The sequence below is a fragment of the Bubalus bubalis genome, chromosome 7 (assembly GCF_019923935.1).
Source record: "Bubalus bubalis isolate 160015118507 breed Murrah chromosome 7, NDDB_SH_1, whole genome shotgun sequence".
NCBI classification, from domain to species: Eukaryota; Metazoa; Chordata; class Mammalia; order Artiodactyla; family Bovidae; genus Bubalus; species Bubalus bubalis.
This window is the reverse complement of record NC_059163.1, coordinates 25,912,298-25,925,037: the sequence shown is the minus strand read 5'-3', so window position 1 is coordinate 25,925,037 and position 12,740 is coordinate 25,912,298. Positions and strand designations below refer to the sequence as shown.

Below are 12,740 nucleotides of genomic sequence, written 5' to 3'. Positions count from 1 at the left end.
CATCCTGACCCCATGTCATAACTTCATTCCCTGATAAGTGCTGTCTCGGTAAATTCAACTGTCTCATTGCAGACTGGTCTGACCTGATGAACCACAGAAAACTTTAAGCACATTACGAAGTGCCCAGTGAACACTTTTATCACAAAAGCAGAGAACTGGGTCACTTTCAGGACCCCACATTTCCCAAGTGACTCAGTGGTAAAGAATCCACCTGCCAATGCAGGAGATGCAGGAGGACATCCCTGGGTTGGGAGGATCCCCTGGAGAAGGAAATGGCAACCTGCTCTAGTATTCTTGCCTGAGAAATCCCATGGACAGAGGAGCCTGGTGGGCTACAGTCCATGGGGTCTCTAAGAGTTGGACACAACTGAGTGACTGAACACACACACACACACACACACACACACACACACACATATACACGGAATGTGGTTTTAGAGCTGTAAACTCACTGAATCCTTACCTCACAAAGTAGGGACTGTCATGAAGAGTCAGACACAACTGAGCACAGGACCCCATAGATTACTGGAAAAATTTTATAAGGAACTTGAGCCTCAAGTTTTGATTGATTCAAGGTGGTATCATCAAAATCCCCAAAAAGGAAATAAAGAACAGTTTGCTGAATTGTAGGTCTAGAGTTTAAGAAAAGTCCAGTGAAACTCAGTATCTGTTAAAGCTGGAGAAAGTTTTGGCCTCATTCAGTGCAGGTGGTATTTGTAATTACAATCTTAACCTGATCACCTTAACCTGATTCAAGTGATGATACATTATTACAGCTTTCCTGAGTTAAAGTATTGAAAAGGTATAACCCAGAATGGGACTTGAACCAACTGTCTTTTAACTGAGATCGCAGACCTGGTCTCAGGGCTTAATAAAGCTCAGGTTCTTGATGTCTCATCGAAGAAAGAATTCAGTGAGAGACAAAGAGATCAATAAAAAGTGGATTAATTTAGAAACACTCCAGACAAAGTGTGGGTCATCTTAGAAGGTAAGAGTGGCACCAGGGTATGGGGTTGTCAGTTTTTATAGGAGTGGGTAATTTCACAGGCTAATGAGTGGGAGGAGTATTCCAGCTCTTTGGGAGAAGGGGTGGAGATTTCCAGGAATTGGGCCACTTCTCACTTTTTCACCTTTACTGTTGGCCTTGGAACTGTCATGGAGCCTGGGGTGTGTCATTTAGCTTTGCTGGTGTGTTACAGTGAGCTCGTACTGAGGCTCAAGGTCTAGTGGAAGTCAACTCGTCTGCCATCTTGGCCCTAGCTGATTCTAGCCAGTTGATGTTGTTTTCCTCAGGCCATGTCATTCTTTTTTGTTCGTTCGGCTGTGATGAGCCTTCACTGACGCACACAGGCTTTCTCTGGTTGTGGTGAGCAGGGTCTACTCTCTAGTTGCGGGGTGAAGGCTGCAGGCTTCTCATTGCAGTGACTTCTCTTATGTCAGAGCGTGGGCTCTAGAGCACTCGGGCTTCAGTAGTTGCAGGTCTTGGGCCCTAGAGCACAGGCTCAGTAATTGTGGGCTTAGTTGCTCCTCGGCCTGTGGGATCTTTCCAGAGCGGGGATCAAACCCATGTCTCCTGAAACGGCAGACAGATTCCTTACCACTAAGCCACCATGGAAGCCAGGGCTATGTTATTCTTTTGAAGTCTGTGCCCTGCCCGTTTCCCACCTGATTCAGTATGGCAAAGATCTTCCAAGTCTTATATCTTGAAATTTTTTGAAAGTAAATGCCAAACAAGCAGGGACTGGAAGAGATATGTGTACACCCACGTTCGTAGGGGTATTATTTACAGTAGCCAAAGGTAGAAGCCACTCAAGCAAGTGTCTATCAACAGATGAATGGATAAGTAAAACGTAGTATGTACGCATAACTTAACATTATGCTCGGTGAAGTAAGCCAGACACGAATAGAGTAAATACTGTATGATTCCACTTCCATGGGATTACAAAGAGCTGGACACAGCTGAACGACTAACACTTTCACTTTTCACTTTCCACTTATATGAGGTACGAGGCACCTTCCCCATTTCAGTGAATTATGTCATCATCCAACCAGTTGCTTAAGCTTGAAATCTGGGCATTTTCCTTGAGCTCTTGATTTTTCTTACCACCTCCTACATTTAATCCAAAGTAACAGAGCCTCTGTCTGTCCACTCAAAGACTTGTATACAGATGCTTGTAGCAGAACTTCAGACACATTATGATAAGAGAAAGAAACCAGGCATAAAGAATTACATACTGTGTGATTCCATTTATTTGAAATATTTAGAAAAGGCAAATCTGTAGAGACAAACAACAGATCAGGAGTTGCCTGATGTTGGGGGTGAGAGCAGGGATTAGGCATAAGGGAACTTTCTGAGGTGATAAAGATATCCTAAAGCTGGATTATGGCAATGGTTGCAAGAATCTATGGAGTCTCTAAAAATCCCTGATTTATACACTTTCAAAAAGTTAGCCAGGAAAGCCTGGCTGGCTACAGTCCATGGGATCACAAAGAGCTGGACACTTCTTAGCGACTGAACAACAACAACAACAAAGTTAGCATCTTATTTGGAAAGTAACTTAGATATTTTGTATTGAGTCAAATAGATTTTTTATGGGCAGGATGCAAAGAAACATGGCTGCTTGTATCAGGAAAGAGATTTTAAAGAAGGGTCCACACAAAATTAACAAGGCCCATCCACTCCACTTCCTAACTGTTCTCCCCACTGGCCCTTCTCTTTAATTCTCTCTGGCATTACAATTTAAATGTTTTGATCAGACTCTTCTTACTGTAAATCATTCTGTTACTTCAAGTTAGGAACAAAAAAAGGAAAAGAAAATGTCTTGTTTATCCCCTTCCCCAGCCTGTATTGATAGGAACAGCAAGCTCAAACTGTGTGGGAAATTTCCTGCCTTAAGATTTATTTACTCTCTAAAGAAAAGCTACTTTTATTTCATTATTTTTTTAAGCATACATGGGTTTTAATTTGGTGAGAAAATATCCTTGCCATTAAGAAGATTCTGCCTCATTACCTCTTATAAAAAAGCCCTCCTCCCCAAATTTGCAGAACTAAAGGAAGCATAAATTAAAACAACATTGTTGTTTGTCGCTTTGATCAACAAACACCCATCTCCAAAAGAAAAAAAAAAAAACTGCAAACCAAGCCAGATTCAAAAACAGTCCATTCCCAAAGTCAAAGCAGTCAATATAAACAGCTTAGTCTCCCAACTGGATAAGAAAGAGGAAAAAAAATGGGGAAAGGGCGATGGAGTTGGGGGATAGGAATAAGAATCGAGAAGGGAAGAAATTTCTATTCCTTACTTTTCCTGTTGGCTTCTCTGTCCTTAATTGTTAGCTCTATGAGTTTCCATCAGACTTTTGTCTGGGAACTGAGTAGTAAGGACTTGATTCTAAAACAAAGTCTGATGGAGACTGGGCTTCCCAGGTGGTGCTAGTGATAAAGAACCCCCCTGCCAATGCGGGAGACATAAGAGATGTAGGTTCGATTCCTGGGTCAGGAAGATCCCCTGGAGTGGGAACTGGCAACCAACTCCAGTATTCTTGCTTGGAAAACCCCATGGACAGAGGAGCTTGGTGGGCTACAGTCCATGGAGTAGCAAAGAGACACGACAGAAGCAACTTAGCATGCTGAGTAAAGACTTAATGTCATCTGTTCTTTGAACCTCAAAAGCTTCTTTGCCATCCCCTATCACACATAATGTAATTTTTAAACTATCCTATTGGCCAGTGGTTCAAAAAGAGATATTCTCCAAAGACAGAGGAAGATCTCTGTTTCTGCAAATGCCTATGTATTTCTCTTCCTCTTCCTGCTTTTGTCCACATAAAGAGAAAGAAATTTGTGTATAACTATGAGGCTTCCCTGATAGCTCAGTTGGTAAAGAATCCACCTGCAATGCGAGAGACCTGGGTTCGATCCCTGGGTTGGAAAGATCCCCTGGAGAAGGGAAAGACTACCCACTCCAGTATTCCGGCCTGGAGAATTCCATGGGGTCCATGGGGTCACAAAGACTCAGACATGACTGAGCAACTTGCACTCACCAGGCAACTTGCTAAGAGAAGAAAAGGGGGATAAGATAGCCAAAGGAGCTGTAATGTATTTTCTTCTTTGCAATATATTTGGTTGTGTTCTTTTTCTTTTTTTTTTTTTTAAAGTTTTCAAAGATTTTTAGTTGTGGTTAAAAAAAAACATGACATCAAATTTACCATCTTGGAACTTCCCTGGTGGTCCAGTGGCTGACTCTTCACTCCTAGTGCAGAGTTCACACTTCACTCTAGTTCCTGACCCAAGGATCGAACCTATGTGTCTTGCATCTCTTGCCCTGGCAGCAGATTCTTTATCACCTGGGCCACCAGGGAAGCCCTGGTGAGGAAGAAAGCAAATCCGGTTCTTAAACCCTTAGCAGGCTGGCCTTTCTGACTCTCCCCCTAACATGGGGATTGTCCTCTAATCACAAAGAAACTTCCTCCTTACCAGGAGCACCAGTAAATTTCCAGAAGCCATGTCCTTCTGTCCTTCCCATCCTCCCCTTTCCTTCCACTCTCTAGCAACTGTGACTCACTGGTTTCTGGTCTCACGGTTCATGCCAGCTGCCAGGGTCCCCATTTGGGTTGGCTCCAGTTTTCTGAAGCCTGGCAGTTAGTTAATAAGAAAACCAGGATGTAAATCACGGCTCGGACAGTTTCCTGTGGGGGAGCTTTTAAGTTCCCATCAGATCTTTTCATTCATTCCAGCTCATGAAGAGGAGACTGATGCTCTCTTCAGACACAAATGTGAATATAGACCAGAGATAAACAAGGCGGGGTGCCGGCAGGGAGCTGGAGGGAAGCTTAAAGACAAGATGCTTAGCATTGGCTTTCATTCTTTTGCCTAAAACTCATCCATTTAATGAACTAATAGAGGAAGTGTTCTCACTTGATAATTAGTAATATGAAATTTCCACTGGTATTTTTTAAAAAAACAAGTTTTAAAGCACTGTTTGTTTTGTTAACTCACTATAGTTCCAAAACTCTGATGGAACATTTATTGAGGATTTATTCTCTACCATGAGACTTCCCTGGTTGCTCAGTGTATAGAATCTATCTGTAATGCAGGAAATACAAGAAACTCCAGTTTGAGCCCTGGGTTGGGAAGATCCCTGGAGGGGAACAATGGCAACCCACTCCAGTATTCTTGCCTGAAGAATCCCATGGACAGAGGAGCCTGGCAGGCTACAGTCATAGAGTTGCAAAGAGTCACACAAGACTGGACTGAAGCGACTGAGCATACACGCATGCATTCTCTACCATGCCCTGCAACAGACATGGATAAGAAAGATGTGGTCCCCGCCTTTTAGAACCTAACTGTTCATCTAGTTGTCAGAACCCTGGAGTATATTACACTAGAGAAGGCTGTTACAGGCTAAGAAACAGAGTCAGGCAATCCTTGAGTTCTGTAGGGGATGAGATAAGGTAAGTGAAGCACTCAGCAGAGAGATATAGTGTTTGTTAAGTGAAAAAGGTTATTAATATCAATAATAGCATCATCCAGATAGATACTAGCTCCAGGAGTAGATGTAATACAGAGCATACACTCTGTGTTAAATAATGCTTCCAAGCTATGTATAAGTACCAAAACTTTAGTCTATAAATTCCAAGAGTTGGGGGGAAGGCTAGACAGGTTGGGGAAAGGTTTTAAGAGACTAGGACTTAACATAAACAAAGAGAACAAAAACAACATGGACTCATAAAAGCAAGGTGATGGGCGTGGGTGTAATGACCTGGAAGCATTAATTCACCCAATACCAGCATGTGCCATGCACCTTGGGCGTTGGAGATGAAGGAGTTCTAATCCCTTTCCTAACACACCTAATCTGGGAGGGGAGATTTTTGTTTAATGACACCAGTGGCTCTGTTCAAGGTAAAATGTGATAAGAGCTATAGAAGATGATTCAATGCAGTATTTTTGAACATTCAGAGGTGGGAGAAATTGCTTTTGGTTAAGAATAACAGATCAAATTGCCAACATCCACTGGATCATGAAAAAAAGAAGAGAGTTCCAGAAGAACATCTATTTCTGCTTTATTGACTATGCCAAAACCTTTGACTGTGTGGATCACAATAAACTGTGGAAAATTCTTCAAGAGATGGGAATACCAGACACCTGACCTGCCTCTTGAGAAACCTACATGCAGGTCAGGAAGCAACAGTTAGAACTGGACATGGAACAGCAGACTGGTTCCAAATAAGAAAGGGAGAACATCAAGGCTATATATTGTCACCCTGTTTATTTAACTTGTATGCAGAGTACATCATGAGAAATGCTGGGCTGGAAGAAGCACAAGCTGGAATCAAGATTGCCAGGAGAAATATCAATAACCTCAGATATGCAGATGACACCACCCTTATGGCAGAAAGTGAAGAGGAACTAAAAAGCCTCTTGATGAAAGTGAAAGAGGAGAGTGAAAAAGTTAGCTTAAAGCTCAAATTCAGAAAGCGAAGATCATGGCATCTGGTCCCATCACTTCATGGGAAATAGATGGGGAAACAGTGGAAACAGTGGCAGACTTTATTTTTCTGGGCTCCAAAATCACTGCAGATGGTGACTGCAGCCATGAAATTAAAAGACGCTTGCTCCTTGGAAGGAAAGTTATGACCAACCTAGATAGCATATTGAAAAGCAGAGACATTACTTTGCCAACAAAGGTCCGTCTAGTCAAGGCTATGGTTTTTCCAGTAGTCATGTATGGATGTGAGAGTTTGACTGTGAAGAAAGCTGAGTGCCAAAGAATTGATGCTTTTGAACTGTGGTGTTGGAGAAGACTCTTGAGAGTCCCATGGACTGCAAGGAGATCCAACCAGTCCATTCTGAAGGAGATCAGCCCTGGGATTTCTTTGGAAGGAATGATGCTAAAGCTGAAACTCCAGTACTTTGGCCACCTCATGCAAAGAGTTGACTCATTGGAAAAGACCCTGATGCTGGGAGGGATTGGGGGCAGGAGGAGAAGGGGACGACAGAGGATGAGATGGCTGGATGGCATCACCGACTAGATGGACATGAGTTTGGGAGAACTCCGGGAGTTGGTGATGGACAGGGAGGCCCGGCATGCTGCGATTCATGGGGTCGCAAAGAGTCGGACACAACTGAGCGACTGAACTGAACTGAACTGAAGAATAAGAGAAGTTTCATTGGGTAAAGAATATATTTTGCAGGTCCTGAGAGGTTGGCAAGAATTTCCTTAGTAGAAATTGGAGTTGAAGAAGGAACCTCCATCCAGACAATGGAAAATGTGAGTCAAGTGCTAAGGAGGGAAACCAAGGCATGCTTGCAAAATGGTAATTACTGGACTCATTGACAAAAAAGTCAGTGAGTCAGTGTGGATGGAATGAAGCAAAGTGAAATGTCCTTCATTTGGGAAAAAGCACAATTTTTAAGAGGAAAATATAATAACTTTCCATTTACTCAAGGGAAAGAAGAACATTTTGGAGTGATCTGAGGCTTTCCTCATATTCCACTAGACATATAGGCAAAAAGTATTTTTAAGTAGCTTTCTTTATCTTGGAGCTCTGAATGGCACTAAAGTCTCTACCTACAGAGGATAAATGTGCCCATTTTCCTTCATCCTCTACGATAGTAGCCCCCAGTGTTTTTGGCACCAGGGACTGGTTTTGTAGAAGACAGTCTTTCCATAGATGGGATGGGAGTGGAAGGAATGGTTTCGGGATGATTCAATGCATTACATTTATTATGTACTTTATTTCGGTCATTATGACATCAGCTCCACCTCAGATCATCAGGCATTAGATCCCAGAGGTTGGTGACCCTTGCTCTAGGAAACAGAAAGACCTCGTCCTCTGGTGAAAGTGGCTTGGTCTGCATTCTCTTGGTCATGCAGGATGGTGTGAGCACAAGGCCTAGGCTTCAGAGTCAGGCAACTGTTTCAACTCTTCATTTCTGCCCCTTCTACACTTTGACCTTAGCAAGTTACATAAAATCTGAGCTTCCGTTTCTCTTCTGTAAAACAGGACTAGAAATGGCTACCCTGAGGTATTGTAAAAATTAGAAATAAGGTATATAAATCCAGAGGCAGGAGTAAAACTAATACTGGGCACAAAATAGATGGTGGCTGGTACTATTACTCATAGGCTATGCTCTGGTCTTTCTGGTCTACCACTGAGAAATGGCAGCCAGCAGCCTGCAGGGACCTGCCCAGGACTCTGCTATGGTATTGCCTTTGGTCAATCAACCACCCTCTGGACACCTCCCACAGGTGCTGATTATAAGAACTTTCAAAATAAATTTTCTCCCCCATCTTATCTTCTGGTTCCTAGGCAGGAGCAACTAAAGTATGCTGAATAATGCTGACATCCGGCTTGGAGTAGAACAGTTTCCTGAACACCTGCTGGGAGAAAGTTGTACTTAAAAGCAAACAAGCTGGAAAGCAGAGAAAATTTTTCCTCTTGGTGGAATCTACATGTGAAAGTATAAAATAAAACTGTGTGACTTGAGGCAAATGAAAAAGAGCCTAGTAAATGAACTATTAATCATGGTGCTTGGTGACTAGACTCTTTTTTTTTAAGCACATTGTTTGTGGCTTTTTTAAAAAATAAGGGGAGACAAATTGGCTTAAGTCAGTAGTTAAAATGAGACTGCCAAAAAAGTAAACAGAAGCTGCATTTCTTTGTTTTTATTTGGAGAGCTAGAGACCCCAATACTTCAAGAACAATGAAGCTGCCCACTAGCTAGTGGAAAACTTTTATTTTCAAAAATAAGTTTACAAATGAAGATAAAGTAATTAAAAAAAAAAAAAAACCTAAGGGATTTAACTCCCTTTAAAAAAATATGTAGACATTAAATACCATGCTGCCTAAATTTCATTAACAGTAAATTATCAAAGCAAGTCATTTACATTTTAAAAATTCCGGTTGGTTTTACCCTAACAGCCTTTCTTGTTTTTATCTCTTGAAGTTATACTTTTGTAGCACCGTGGGTTGTTCTTAAAGCAGCATTTGGCAATGTTGATGTCATTTAAATATTTAAATATTTAAAATACTTATGTATATTTAGGGTTTCCCTTGTGGCTCAGCTGATAAAGAATCTACGTGCAATGCAGGAGACCTGGGTTCGACCCCTGGGCAGGAAGATCCCCTGGAGAAGGGAAAGGCTACCCACTCCAGTATTCTGGCCTGGAGAATTCCATGGACTGTGTAGAGTTGGACACAACTGAGCAACCTCCACTTTCACTTTTCACTTTCAAGACTTCCCATAATACAAACTTAGGAAGAAAACCTAGTCAGTAGAATAGATGTCTTGATGCTATGAATAAGATGTCCTTTTTGAAAGGCCTAAAATTCTGGATATGATAGAAAGACCAAATCAATTAAAAGAATAATAATTTGGTTTTGTTGATGTTTTGTATCATTATGAAGAAATAATTGTTGGTGTCTGATGAATTCTCTTTGTCAGGGGAGGAGCTCTTTACAATAAATAAGTCAGAGTTTGTAAGCAGTGGAATATCATGGTGCCTTTAGACATTAAGACACATTTCTTTTTTGGAAAAAAGATTTATTTGTTTATTTTCTTTGATGGGGGAGGCTGTGCTGGGTCTTCATTGCTGCAAGCAGGCTTTCTCTAGTTGTGGTGAGCAGGGGCTCCGGTTGTTGCATGCTCCGGCTTCTCATTGCAGTGAATTCTCTTGTTGCGGAACACAAGGCTCTAGGTGCACAGGCTTCAGCAATTGCAGTGCGTGGGCTCAGTAGCTGTGACTTGAGGTCTCTAGAGCACTGGCCCAGAAGTTGTGGCTCACGGGCTTAGTTGCTCTGAGGCATGTGGGATCTTCCTGGGCTAGGGATTGAACCAGATGGCCTTTGCCATTGCAAGGCGGATTCTTGACGACTGGATCACCAGGGAAGCGCCAAGTCACATTTCTAGAAACCATTTGTTCAATATGTATGCCAGTTTATCACAGTATCACCTGTCTGTTTCCAGTTGTGCTTTGTATTTATATATTACATATGATTAGATTCAGATACTCAACTAGACCATAAAACGCCCCTCCTATGGCCCCGTAGGCATGCAGCTGTTTTCTTCTCAAATCTACTCTGCCCAGTCTTTCTTCCTTTTCTTCTCTTATCTCCTGCATTGTCTCAGTGGCGATTTCTCCCCACCTGGCCACCATGCAGGCACTCAGACAAGGAAGCAGTTCTTGTTAAAATACAAGCTGCAAACCAATGGCAGAAATTGCACTGCATTGCATCCCTAAATTGATTATGCCTCCCTTTCCTCACACCTTTCCCCAGTCCTTATTTATCTTCATCTATATCTTCATTAACTTATTAATATTTTTCTAGAAAGAAAAAAAATAAGGTTTACACCTTTCATCAAAACATTTTGGGTTATGTCCCAGAAAAGATTTCAATCCTCAGTTCTTAGGCTTCCTGGGCACCATCAATGCAGACACTCAGCTCCCTTGATAGAAAACAATGTTCACGCTTGTGTGCAGGCCCAGGTTAGGCTGAGAATGCTGGTTGGCTTAGCCCTGATTGCCCTTGGCCACTCCACCTCCCCAGTCTCCTGGTGACAAGGACGTACTGGTATTTGAAAGCACTCCAGCTGAACCCATGCTCTTAAGGACCCGTCACTTCTGGAGTTTTAACTTTCAGGGTTCTGGGCTGACAGTTCTCATTGTCACCTAGATCACATGTCTTTTTTTTTTTCCCCTTCACATACCAAGCACACTTCACCTTCTTCCGGAAGGTTGCTGCCGCTGATGGGAGGTGGCAGCTGTTCACAGTTCACGTCAATCCTGTTTGGAGCTTTAGGACTTAAAAGGGAAAACCCTTTTGCCAGCACGACCATAGTCACTTTTAAGCTAGTGAGATTTCATTGTTTGAATTGTGCTTGACCTGAGCACTTTTTACAAGTGAATTTACAAAGTGGCTTTTCTCCCATGAAATTTGGACCAAAATTGAAATGAATATCCAGAACTGAAGATTTTACCATCATTCTCTGGCATGGTCATCATTCTCCTCTATGCAAAGTTAACTGTGATTATAAGTACAGCCTAACATTGAATATTCATTGGAAAGGCTGATGCTGAAGCTGAAGCTTTAACACTTTGGCCACCTGATGTGAAGAGCCAACTCAGTGGGAAAGACCCTGATACTGGGAAAGATTGAAGGCAGGAGAAGGGGACGACAGAAGATAAGATGGTTGGATAGCATCACCCACTCAATGGACCTGAGTTTGAGCAAATTCCAGGAGATGGTAAAGCCAAATTCCAGGCAAGCCTGGTGTGCTGCAGTCCATGGGGTCACAAAGAGGTGGACATGACTTAGCGACTGAACTGAACTGACTGAACATTGAATAGGCAGGCATTATGCCAGGCATTCTTCTAAGTGTATCATATAAAGTTTTACATCTAAAAGTCCAGCAAGCGTATGACTCAGGTTCAGTTTTAGCTCTCAATTTATAGAAGAGAACATTGCTTCAGTGGAGCTGGTAATGACCAGCCTGAGGTCACATAGTAGGTGCTATGGCCAGGATTCAAATCTGAATATTCTCCTCCCAGAGACTGCACTATTAACCACGATGCAACACTGAACCCACAGGAGTGGGAGCCCACCCTAGTGGTAAAAATCAGTGAGCCCATCACCTCCCATTCAGTTCATCCTTCACATGCCACCAGCATGACTTCTTAAAGGTACAGATCCAATCATGACACTAGCGGAAAGTGTTTCTCACTGCCTACAAAGTAAAGTCTAAATCCTGAAAGTGATCTAAAAACCTCCCCTGCTACCATCTGCCTCTGTAGCTATGCTGTTCGCCACCTGCCCATTCCTGCCATGTTTCTTCCAGTTCCCCAATCGGTCTGAGCTATTTGATACTTCGGGACGTTTAAACATGTTCCATCCTGACCTTTTCCTCCTCTCTTCCTACCCAAGTGAGCTCGTATACATCCTACAGAACCTGTCTCAAACAGCTTCTCTACATCCTTCCCGGACATGAATCTCCTCTCCTCTATTTGCTACCAGCACATACATCTATTTAGTGAGATAGAAAGAGATACTATGTTTGAGCTCTTGTGTGCTAGGCACGGGGATAGGGCTGAGCATTTTGCATGGTTACCCCACTCCAGTACTCTTGCCTGGAAAATCCCATGGACAGAGGAGCCAGGTGGGCTGCAGTCTGGGGTCGCTAAGAGTCGGACACAACTGAGTGACTTCACTTTCACTTTTCACTTTCATGCATTGGAGAAGGAAATGGCAACCCACTCCAGTGTTCTTGCCTGGAGAATCCCAGGGATGGAGGAGCCTGGTGGGCTGCCGTCTATGGGGTCGCACAGAGTCAGACACGATTGAAGTGACTTAGCAGCAGCAGTAGCAGCAGCAGCAGCGGTTACAAATCTTGAGCCAAAAACACAATTATGGGAGAAATGTATCTGTTTCCTTAAAAAAAAAATAGACTATAATTTCTGTTTTGAGACCTCATTCAGCAAGGAGACACAAGCAATGTCAGCCAATCCATCTCTTCCAGCTCTTAAGGTTGCAGCTGAGTTGTGAGGTGCTTAGACAAAGTCCAGGGGTATGTGTGTGTGTGTGTGTGTGTGTGTGTGTGTGTATGTATGTTGTAGGGAAGTTGGATAAAGTTGTCCCTTTGGTCTCCATGTCACCATCTCCCCATGCTGGTATCTGATATGTCTGATCACATCCAAGTTGGGGTAGTGGTGTCTGCAGCCTCCTCAGATCCATCAGGCACCTGTGCC

The 12,740-nt window shown here is 42.8% G+C and overlaps 1 protein-coding gene and 1 long non-coding RNA gene across 4 annotated transcripts in view; both read left to right on the top strand.

The window, feature by feature from the left end:
• The window catches only part of SHROOM3 (shroom family member 3), a 335,191-nt gene that overhangs the window by 237,016 nt on the left and 85,435 nt on the right, over positions 1-12,740 (top strand). The window lies entirely within an intron of this gene.
• Positions 403-8,525, top strand: LOC123334404. Its single transcript, XR_006552176.2, has 2 exons — positions 403-988; positions 8,308-8,525. It is a non-coding gene; the product is annotated as an uncharacterized LOC123334404 (long non-coding RNA).